General features: G+C 36.2%; 1 long non-coding RNA gene across 1 annotated transcript; it reads right to left on the bottom strand.

Annotated features, from left to right (window-relative positions):
• Positions 1 to 4,551: 4,551 nt before the first annotated feature.
• On the bottom strand, positions 4,552 to 10,293 carry LOC135320788 (uncharacterized). Its single transcript, XR_010380118.1, has 3 exons — positions 9,568 to 10,293; positions 6,682 to 6,782; positions 4,552 to 4,733 (listed from the first exon to the last, which is right to left on the bottom strand). It is a non-coding gene; the product is annotated as an uncharacterized LOC135320788 (long non-coding RNA).
• Positions 10,294 to 11,467: the final 1,174 nt, after the last annotated feature.

Raw genomic sequence — 11,467 nt, 5'->3', positions numbered from 1 at the left:
GTATAGAAATGCAACTGATTTTTAATTGTTGATTTTGTATCCTCCAAATTTGCTGAATTCGTTTATTTTTTCTATTTTTTTGGTGAAATCTTTGATATTTTTATATTTAATATCATGTCGTTGGTTAAGAGAGAATTTATATCTTCATTTCCAAATTTAAATCTCTTTATTTCTTTCCCTTGTTTTATTACACTGGCTAGTACCTCTAATTCTATGTTAAATAGAGGAGGGAAAAGTGGGCATTACTGTCTTTTTTGTTATCTTAGGGGAGGAGATATCAGTCTTTCATCATTGAGTAGGATGTAGCTGTGGATTTTTCATGCATGGTTTTTATCATGTTGAGGAAGTTTTCTTCTATTCCTACTTTTTGAGTATTTTTTTTAACAGAAAAATTATTAAATTTGATCAAAGGATTTTTGTGAATCAATTGGATGACCATTTTTTTCTTTGCTCTCTTAATGTGGTATATTATATTGATTGATTTTTCCATTTGGAATCTACAGGATGTAATCAACATTTATAGAATACCAAAAACATCAGAATACATATTTTCCTCAAGCTAACATGAAACATTCACCAAGATAGACCTCATTATGTATCATTAAACACACCTTAAAAATTGAAAGGAACAGAAATGTTATAATGTATGACTCAGACTAGAGTGAAATTAAACTAGAAATCAACAATGGAAAGATAGCTGGAAAGTCCTAAAATACCTGGATAGTAAACAACACACTTCTACATTATACATAGGTCAAATAAGTCTCAAGAGGGATTTTAAAATGTATTCAATGAAATAAAAATAAAAATACAACTCATCAAAATTTGCAAAATGCAGTGAAAGTTGAAGGAGACTTATAAGATACTTTTGTCATGATATATAATCTTATGGAGACCATAAACTCAATTTTGGGAAGGGGAATAGGAAGACACAAAGCTGCAGTTCCCAGGAAGGGAAATGATCCTAAAATTAAATTCATAAATGGTTTCCAAGCAAAGAACAAATCCAGGGTGTTGCCAGAAAACAAAAGAAAAAAGATGGAGGGGTCAAAAATGAAACGAAGGACGTGACTGAAGAGTCTTTTGCTTAAACCTCAGAATCATTATGGTTGCATCCTTGGACTATGACATAATAAGGAAAAGACTCTCTGAGGAGATATAGTATGTATCATAGATGCTTTCAAACAATTGGGCTTCTGGAAAGTTTAAGGGAGTTTTTCCTCACCCTTCTCAGCAAAAACCCAAGGTAGAGATAGGGCTACATTGAAAGGATTTGTGGGTTCAGCATTGTTGAGCCTTGATGAAGCTCACCTCAGAAGGCTTAGAACAAATTGGAGGGTATTTGTGCTAATGAAGAGCTACAGGGGAACCTGTTGATCCTGCCCTGGCACTCCCATGCATGACTATACTTTTATACACTTTTCCTTACCATTTTATTCTCTTATCTGTTTTTACCCTTTGTTTTTCTTTCTTTTCTCATTTCTTCACCTCTTTTTGGACAGTTTTGTGTAAGTAATGGACAGAGGACAGGCCTTGGAATCAGAGAGCTTGCATCTGAGACTAAGCTCTAGAACCAAGCTAAGTGACCTAGAAGATGTTAAGTCTAATCTCTTCACTTGCATAAATGTAGGAATAATATCTAATTTACTGTGTGATCATGAGGATTAGAGATATAAGTGTACTTCCTTAAAGGTAGAAAGTTTCCAATAAGAGTGGCTGTTATATTGTTTTTATTACTGTTGCTACAATTTTGTTTTTGTGGTTGATTTGGGTTCTTGGAGCAGCTGTTAGTAAACTCTACACTGAATTTCTTTACTCTACATACTCTTTACTATGATTATTTTTATGAGGTTGATTTTGATAGCAGATATTGAACTCTCTTAGTCTCTTTACAGCAGAGTATCCATCCCAAGATGCTTTAAGTGCTGGCTGCTAGAAAGGCTCACATGATCTCCCTTGAGAAATGCCTGGGAACTTGCATCCTCCTAGGTCTCCACTTCTCTCAAGATTTTTTCTCATAGGATTCAAGCAACAAATCATCTACAGGAATTGCCATCTTATGCTTTGCTTCTAACATACTAACATTAGAAAATTATTTTTTTAATTTTTATTTTTAATACTACAAATATATCTTAGGCCTTCCACTAGCAACCAAAGATACAGCAAGCCCTCAGTTGAAGAGAATGCTAATCTATACTGTATCAGTTTCCCCTTCCTGGCTCCACTTCTGGCATGATGGTGTGCAACTCAGAATCACTCCTCAAAAAACTGATGAAAATTATTTTTAAAACACATTTAAAAATAGTTGGCCTTATGAGCATACACAAATGGAAATGCCACTACAGATATACAGCAAATGAGGACACATTTACTCAAGAATATTTACTAAAGCTCCATAAAATGATGAGTCTTTAGTATTTGAAAATCCGTACTTTTCTCCTCTCCACTCATTGAGCTGGGAACTCCACCCAGACTTGTACAACCAAGAACACAAGTTTTTGACTCCCCCCAGGTCCTGGTTGGAGGGTTGTCTTCCTGGGAAGGACATGACATTAGCATTTCTCATACTGCCCCTAGATACTTGTTGCTGAGGCAAAGTTCTGTACTACTGCAGCCAACAGGTGGGGGCCCCATTCTTCCACCACATTTCCTCTCATGAGACAAAGGTTCTACCTTGGGCATGGGAGGACATTGAGGTCCCAATTGCTATTGACTCAGCTCGTAGGACAGGGGATTGTGCCAAGGGAGACAAGCCAAGGACACCTGGGGCTCTTGCCCATATATCCACTGAGCACTTACTTCTTCAAACTGGGCTGTCACTTAGAATTGACCTATTGTTCCTTACTCCAGCACCAGAATTGTGGCTCAGAGATTTTCCCTGGGAGGAAAGGCAGACCATAGAACAGAGAGCTCAAATTATCTCCCCAAAGGAGCCAACATTATTTGCAACAGCATATGAAGTTCAAATCTAAGGGTGCTTTCAAAAGCAGTAGAAATGTTGGTAAGAGGCAATGGGGAGGAGACTGATAAATTCATTGAAGATACAGGCTAAATGATAAGCCAACTTGTTGCTGGAGAATAATAAGAAACCAGCTGCAAGAACTAGAGTCTGAATAAATATCAAACATTGACCATCAGGAACTGTCCCTTCTTAGCAGCCTGAATTTGACTGGATTAGGGTGTAAATAGTTTATTCTCCAGGGCATTGTTACGAACAATAGAGCTTTTAACCAGCAGTTAGTGGAGTTTCACAGGTTAGTGTGGTCAGGTAACTAGACTAACACCACCAAAGTCCTGCTAAAACCTTGTTATCCCAGAGTTGCTGGGCATGTCCAAGGATGAATCCCCTAGGAAAAACATCAGAGGCTTTACCCTGTGTCTGTTTATGGGATAGAGGAGGAAGAGAAGGGAATGTACATCACTAAAATAATCCAGTTAGTCTTTAAACAAGTAAAGAAGCTAACAACAATGACAAGCACTGAAAGAGGGGAGAGATGAAGCCAGTACCCAAAGTTGCTGCAATATCTAAAATGTTCATTTTCCAAAAAATATGAGACATGCAAAATAAGCAGGAAATTATGGCCTAGATACCAGAAGAATAGCAGTCAATAAAGCCACCTGCAGGAGAGACCTGATGTGAGAAAAGAAGCCATTATAAATATGTTCAAAGAAACAAAGAAAACCATGATTTTAGAAGTAAAGCATGATGACAGTGTCACATCACATAGAGAACATTAATAAAGAGACAGAAATTATTAAAAATAACCAAATGGAAATTTTGGAGCTGAAAAGAGCAATAACTGAAATTTAAAAATTCACTAGATGGAATCAATAATACACTTAAACGGGCAGAAAGTAAAAGTACTTAAGAATAGATCAATAGAAATTATGCAATCCAAGAACAGAGTGAAAAATGAATGAAGAAAAAATGAGCAAAGCCTCAGAGAAATGTGGTACACTAATGTATACCAACAAACATGTAAAGGCAGCACCAGAAGAACAGAGAAGGAAAGGAGCAGAAAAATATTTGAAAAATTAGTGGCTAAAAACTTCCCATTTCCTAAAAAATTTAAATCTACATACCAGGAAGTACAACAAACTGCAAGTAGGATAAACTCAAAAAGACCCATGAATAGACACATAGTAAACATGCCAAAGAAAATCTTGAAGGCAGCAAGAGGAAAATGACTCCTTGCTTAAGGAAACTCCTATAAGATTAACAGTTGACTTATCATCGGAAACAATAGAGGGCTGAAGGCAATAGGATAACCTATTCTCAGCCTTCAAATTTTAAAAACTCTTAATCAAGAATCATATATCCAGCAAAATTATCATTTAAAAATGAAGATGAAATAAAAAGATATTTGGAAAACAAAATCTGAAAGAGTCTGCTGCCAGTAGACCTACCTTACAAGACATACTAAAGTTAGTTCTTCAGGCTTAAAGCAAGTGACCCAAGACAGTAATTTGAATACACACACACACAAAACAAAGAACACTGATAAAGGTAATTATGCAATTATAAAGGAGTATAATTGCCTATTATCTTTTCTTATCTTGTTTAAAAATCATAAAGCAGTATACTTTTAATTGTATTTGTGGGCATATAACATACAGAAATGTAATATATTTACCAATAGCAGGGCAAAGAGGTTGGTGACAACAAACCAACATTGGGTTAAGAATTGACTCCAGATGTTTCACTTAAATCCAAAGGAACAAATGCATAGAACCTGAAATGGAAAGAAGGCTAATATGAGAAAAATTATACATATAACATAAAAATTTTGTTCTACAGTGGAAACTGACACAACATTGTAAACTGACTATAACTCAATTAAAAAAAAAAAGTTATACGTATAAACTTGCTCTCTTTTCTCCTCTCAGCTACTTTAAAAGACATAAAATTACATAAAGGAATAATAATTATAATGATGTACTGTTGGGCTTATAACATGCATAGAGATAATACCTATGACAAGAATACCACAGTAAGAAACAAAAGAGAGTAGAGCTATATGGGAATGCTGTTTCTACATTCTCTGAAATTGCTGGTGTAATTGTGAAACTATTTTTGATAAGACATATATGGTAAGGCCTAAAGCAATCACTAAGTAAATAACTAAAAATATATAGCAAGAAAATCATTAAAGAAGTTAAAAAGTAATATTAGAAAATATTCAATTAATGAAAAAGAAAACAGTAATGCCAAAAAAAGACTTGAGGTGTAGAGAAAATAATAACTTAAATGAGAAATGTAAATCCTATTGTTTTGCTTAGTTTTGTTTTTATGAACTCTGGATACAAGTCCCTTATCAGATATATTATTTGTGAATATTTTCTACCATTTTGTGGGTTGTCTTTTCATTTTCTTAACATTACTTTTTTAATTAATGCTATGTCTCTCTCTATTTTTTTTTTTTTTTTACTTATAATGAATCAAAGCAAACGCAACATGTGTACAAATCTATAGATAAAGCTGCTCTGGAAAAAAACGCATAAATACATGGCAAAGAAATGAGACTTGGCATTTTAATGCTGATCATGCCATCCTCAATGCCATAAAACCAAATCTGTGCTTGCAACACAGTAAACTATGTATATCTGCTATACCCTACTTCTCAAATCCAGGACTTATGAACTCAAATCAGAATTTGCCATCAAAAACTCAAACTTGAATTCCTGTACTAGGAATGTCTCCAGTAGAGAGCACTAATGTTTTTTGAATATTCGGTGTAAGTAGCTTTAATTGAGATAAGGCTTAGGAAGGACTTACAACCCTTTCCCATTCCCATATATCTGGGTACACAAGACATAGGCATTTATTCCATATCCATTAACAGTTTACAGAGCACCCACTGTCCCCAGGCACCACATTAGGCCTTGGGATCCTGAGAAGGAAAAGATACACTCTTACCCTCAAGGAATTTGGCCTAGTGAAGAAGACTGTCTCAATCCCCTAATAACATCTCCTTCCATCAATCAAGGAAAGTATTTACTAACTAATCATGCACTTTCCTATCACAAACTACATACATATATGTAGAAAAGCACATGGACTGTAAGCATTTGAAAACAGTAGGTTCAGGAGGGCCTTAGAGAAAATCTAGTCAAAATCTGTCATTTTATACCTGGAAACTAAACCCAGAGTGGATAAGTGACTTACCCATGATCACGATAAGAGCTAAGATTAATATGGCACTTCCTATACGCCTAGAACTGCTCTAACAGTATTGTTTAATTAATCCTCACCACAAATCATTTTTGAAATACAAAACTAAGGCACAGAGAAATTAATTAACAACAAAAATCAAACAGCTCACAAGGGCAAAGTCAGGATTTGAATCTAAGTAGTCTTGCTCCAGAATCCATAATTTTAGTCACCATGCTATATTTAAGTAGCTATGTCTAAAGGCAGTCATGAATTTCTGACTCATGTTTTTACACTGTCTTGTTATTTTATACTGTCAGGGTTTCCAGCAACTCTAGAACCCATTGGTCAAAAATTATCAAAGAAATCTCAAGATATTATGGTACTTCAAAATCACAAGATCCTCGATTTGGGGAAAATGGCTCAATTCAACGTGGATGTATATGTTACCAGAAGGTGAAGATGAAGACATGCACAGACATGAGAAATATAATAAGTAATCTTGTAATAAGTATTTTTTTTTATCTTACTTTGACAAATGTTGCCACTTGTGTCTCATTTCCTTGTTTTCCTGAATCACTTCCAGGTACTCCTTCTCACTTCCAAATCCCAGTCTTTAAGTGTGTTGATTCTTCAATCAAATAAGAACATGTTAATGTAGACAGAGCTAGGGATTAAATCTTGAGAGGACCCTGCACTATACAAGATAGAGAAGATGTGCATTTCAGAAGCCTCAGACTTCATTTCACCCATTCATTTATTATCTAACAAATATTTATTGGGTGCCTGCCATATGCACAACAATGCACTAAGTTCTGGGGATGTGCTAGACTATGTGATGGATGTGACCTTTACTCTCCTGAGGTTCACAGTCTTACAGCATTCCTCCAGAGTAAGTTAGGGATCCATAGTTAAGCACTTGTCAATTCTCAACCTGTTGGGCCTCTGAATGATGCCTGAGCTAGAGGAGGATGAACAGAATGACTAAGAAAGACTGGGGACTGCTAAGAGATGCTGTCACTCTCAGGTGTGCCAACTACAGAGGAGAGAGCATGTTATTTTGAAATGACAGTAATACACTGTTTGAGTGATATGCATGAACTATAAAATTGTTTATAAATAGAAATTATTTGCATTATGATTATGTTTTGTCAGAATGCATACATTATTTTTGTGTGTGTGTGTCCTTGAGGACCCTGAAGAACAAAATTTTATATCTGATTATTGAATTGGTTAAGTAAATTAAGCAAATCCAGGCATTTTATTTGATAATTAAGTTCACTCAAAGATGAAGGTAAAATTATAAAATTTACACCCACTTACATATTTGTTTCATCCTTTAGTATGCTTCCCCCCCTCATTTTTACTTGTAATCAATCTGTCTTTAACTCCCCCAGTTACACAGAGGCTTTACCAGACACCAAAAGCTATTCTGCTCACAAAAACAACAGGCTTCCTTAAGCCTTAAGTTTTTTTTTTTTTTTTTTTTTTAATTTTCCCTTTAGGTCTCAATTTCTGTGAGAAATCTGGGAAGTCCTCTCCACTTTAGCCCACTCTTTCATATACCAATGTAAGACCCAACTACTTTTGCCCTTCAATTTTGTAATGAGATAAAGGACGCCTGATTTATTATCATACTGCTCTTTTTCATAAGGTGACCTGCTTACATTCAGCTATTATAAAGCATATTTGAGTCATAGCCTCTGAACCATGTCAATATCCTGTACTAGGAGATTTTACTCAGCCCTGAATTTGCTCATATATCCAGCTACATATTTGCCTCTATTTTTTTTAAACTCTAAGTTTCTTGAGGGCACATGTTTATTTGTTTTTATATCCTCCAAAAACAATTCGGTGGAGAGACTGAATTGGAGATAAAGAAGTTAGCAGAGATAAATTAGTAGAATAAGTGGATAATTGGAAGGTGTGCCTGCATTTGGATACATAGGATTCAGGATACAAAGCCAAAGAGAACTGTGGTGTGGGGACACACTGGTGTTTGGTTAGTTAGTCCTCACTGATTTATCATGTCCAGCCTAACGGTCCCTGGAGGAATGCTTGGAAACTTGTGGAACCCGGGAGGGCAAAGGCCACATCCATCAAATGGACCAGTGTATCCTCAGAAACCAGTCCAGTGTTTTGCACACAGTAGGCATAGAATAAATATTTGTTGGATGACAAATGAGTGGTAAAATGAAACGAAGTCTGAGATATCTGGAACATGAAATATTCCTATCTTCTTTTCTGATATAGTCCAGGATAGCTACATTAAACACATAGTAAACAGAAACTCCTGCCTAGACTGTTAGTGGCTTGCCCCAGATCTCACTGACAGAAGAGCCACAAGCAGAACACAAGATACCAATTCTCATACACTTTCTGAGTCATATCTCTTTTTCTCTATTTCTAAAATGTTTGAATCTTGTTCTTTTACAATTTACATTGATTCTTAAAAATTCTTAACAAATTATATATATGTGTGTATATATACATACATACACACACACACACACACACACACACACACATACATGTGCATACATATTATGTTCTAGTCTTAGAGAATCAGTTAAGGTTAGAATTGAAGTTCAGTATTAAATGTGTATTACAATTAACAGATAGCCTAATATTAGGCCAAGAAACACATATGCACAAATACATACACACACAGTCATTGAGGAAGAAAAGATGGGAGGGGCATGGAATCAAGGCCTAGCTGGAATTAGACCTGGGTTACTTCAAATCAAAGAAATGAAAAAGTTGACTATGAGGAACCTCAGAAACCAGCTGCTTTCACAGTATCAGGAAAACTTTTGCCCAGATTTCAACATGGTCCAGGGAACAGATTGAATTCTTACAGGGATCCCAGCAAGCACTCTCTCAGTCACTAGCAGAACCCATCAGGGTGTTTTTTATATCACTTCACAGGAGCTAAGGAGCACCAACTCTGCTTTAATTCTAAGCTATCAGCCTGGCTTCACTTGCAAATATTTTCTTAGAAGTCTTCATTTTATGGATGGGAAAGAGAAAATAGTCAATAACTGGCTGGCTCCTGTGTGGCAGATTCCAATATGGGACCCAGATGACAGTACATATTCTTTAAATGGGATGCATGGGAAACTTTCAAAGAAATATTTGGACATCTTCCAAGAAGACCGATTAGCTGGAGATGGCGGACATCCTGCTGCAGGAAATCGTGTTTTTCCTTTGAAGAAAAGCCTGGAAGATCACCTACCTAACACTTGTCATAAAAAGAAGGGATGTCATATAGTTAAGGCAGAGGGTCAATCAGCACAGTGGGGTGAGAACACAGAGTAATTGGTCGTGAATATTTAAGACTGGGACCATGATAAGGGATCAGCTCACACAGAAGTGCACAACTGGCCTTGCACAATTACAGTTTCTAGTCAAGCTACCTTATTCCAAAAACACTTGCAATGTCGACCTCATCCTGTCCTTGGACTTCTCACCACTGAGCTCATTCACAGGGGTCATTCTCAGAATTTCTCCCAGGCCCGAGGAGAGCTCACGTTAAAACTCTGCAAACAGGAGATTGAAAAGTTCAGGAAAACATGGTGAAGTCTTTGATCAAAAATAAATAAAAATTCTTCATCAATGACAATATGCTCAATCATACACAGTTGAACCAGCAGGATGTCTTTCTGAGAATGCAAAGCCATGAATGCCTTCTCACTTTTGTTCTTTTCTTCTGACCTGATGTCTCAGTAGGACTAACAAACTTGAACCCTGGTGTTGAGAAAATATTCCAAAGTAGTATTTCAATTGAGCACTGTAAAGCTAGCCAAACTTTCCCAGACCCATGTTCCTATGCTCCTCCTTCAACCCTGCATGGCCCACCAACCTCTCCTCCCCTTTCAGGTGCTGCCTGCTTCCCCTGTAGATTACATACCTCTCAGAAAAGGAAAAACGATTCCTGTTTACCTTCGTATTCTGCCTCACCTCTCCAGAACTCCAGTGCTTTCTTTTATACACTGCAGACTTTCAATGTTTTAATTAATTTAAAGAAATAGAGAATTTTCCATTATCAGAAATAATTTTATAATACAGAATTGGAAAATAACTGTTAATACTGGATAATATTCTGTCTTCCATTAATCATAAAAATTTTCTCATGACACAGAGAAAACTGAACTCTTATCAAGGCAGCCACATGGAGCAAAGCTGATGACACTCAGAGTCTCTCATTTTTTAATTTTTTTTTTAATTTTTAATTTTTTGGTTTTGTTTGGGTTTTATTGTTTTGTTTTGTTTTTCAGGGAATCAACTCAGAAAGGCCCTGCCAAACCTAGGAGTGAGTTGATTGTTCCATGTAGGTCATGCAGTTCAATAACACAATTTGTAGTGATCCTTTCATTTCTGTTATTTGTGACTCTGCTTGTGCCATTGGGCAGAGGAACCGGCCACATTGCTGCTCACAGTCATCTCCTTTATCATATGAATGTGAGGAGCCTACCACTAGATATTTCCCCAAACCAATGTGATGCTGTAGAAAACAGAGTATTTCTATGTCTTTTTCTTCTGGATATTCTCAGGTTACCAGAAAGAGATTGACTGAGCCCTGAGGGTGGATTGGTCATTTTAAGACAATATTTGGGGCAGATAAGGCAAACATATAGAATTTAGGTCTTTCTAAATTTTACTTCTCTTTCATGAGTCTCTTTCTTATTATTATCACCTGCACTGATCCATCTCTTCATGTAAGTAGTACTTGGTTGTTTTCTATGTGTTCACCTAAGTTCTGAGCTGCTTGAGGTCAGAAATCAAGATTGATGCTTTTTGATATTGTGCTTGATATCTAGCATACTGATGGGCACAAAATGAATGCTTAATATTTATGATGAGACTTCTAAACACAATTTTACACTTTGACAAATTTGGCTGTGGAAATAGTGACTGAGTCTTTTAGAATTTTCTATGAACAGAATAATAAATGCATATAGGAAATTTATAAAATATAGATTGGAAATAAAATTCAGCAGCATATTTCAGAGACACAGCTTCTGTTTCCTTTCTCTTTCCAGATCCATGCAGGTGACATATCTTTCTCATTCTACCTCTGATGGAGACTACATTCTTTACTGTCCAGTAGCATATACCCTTTGATTGTCTCTTAGGTATGCATAATTGTGAGCATATTCGAACTTTCCTTCTTTCCTTCTGTCAAATTCTTGTCAGCAGTTTTACACACACACACACACACACACACACACACACACACACACACAAACACACACACTTCCCCAACACCAATCTTTTGCTGATTATAAGCAGGAGTTCTTCAGTCTTCTGCCTAAG

This window comes from Camelus dromedarius, unplaced genomic scaffold, assembly GCF_036321535.1.
Source record: "Camelus dromedarius isolate mCamDro1 unplaced genomic scaffold, mCamDro1.pat HAP1_SCAFFOLD_121, whole genome shotgun sequence".
Taxonomy (NCBI): Eukaryota; Metazoa; Chordata; class Mammalia; order Artiodactyla; family Camelidae; genus Camelus; species Camelus dromedarius.
Note: the sequence above shows the minus strand (reverse complement) of the source record. Positions and strands in the feature narration are given on the sequence as shown.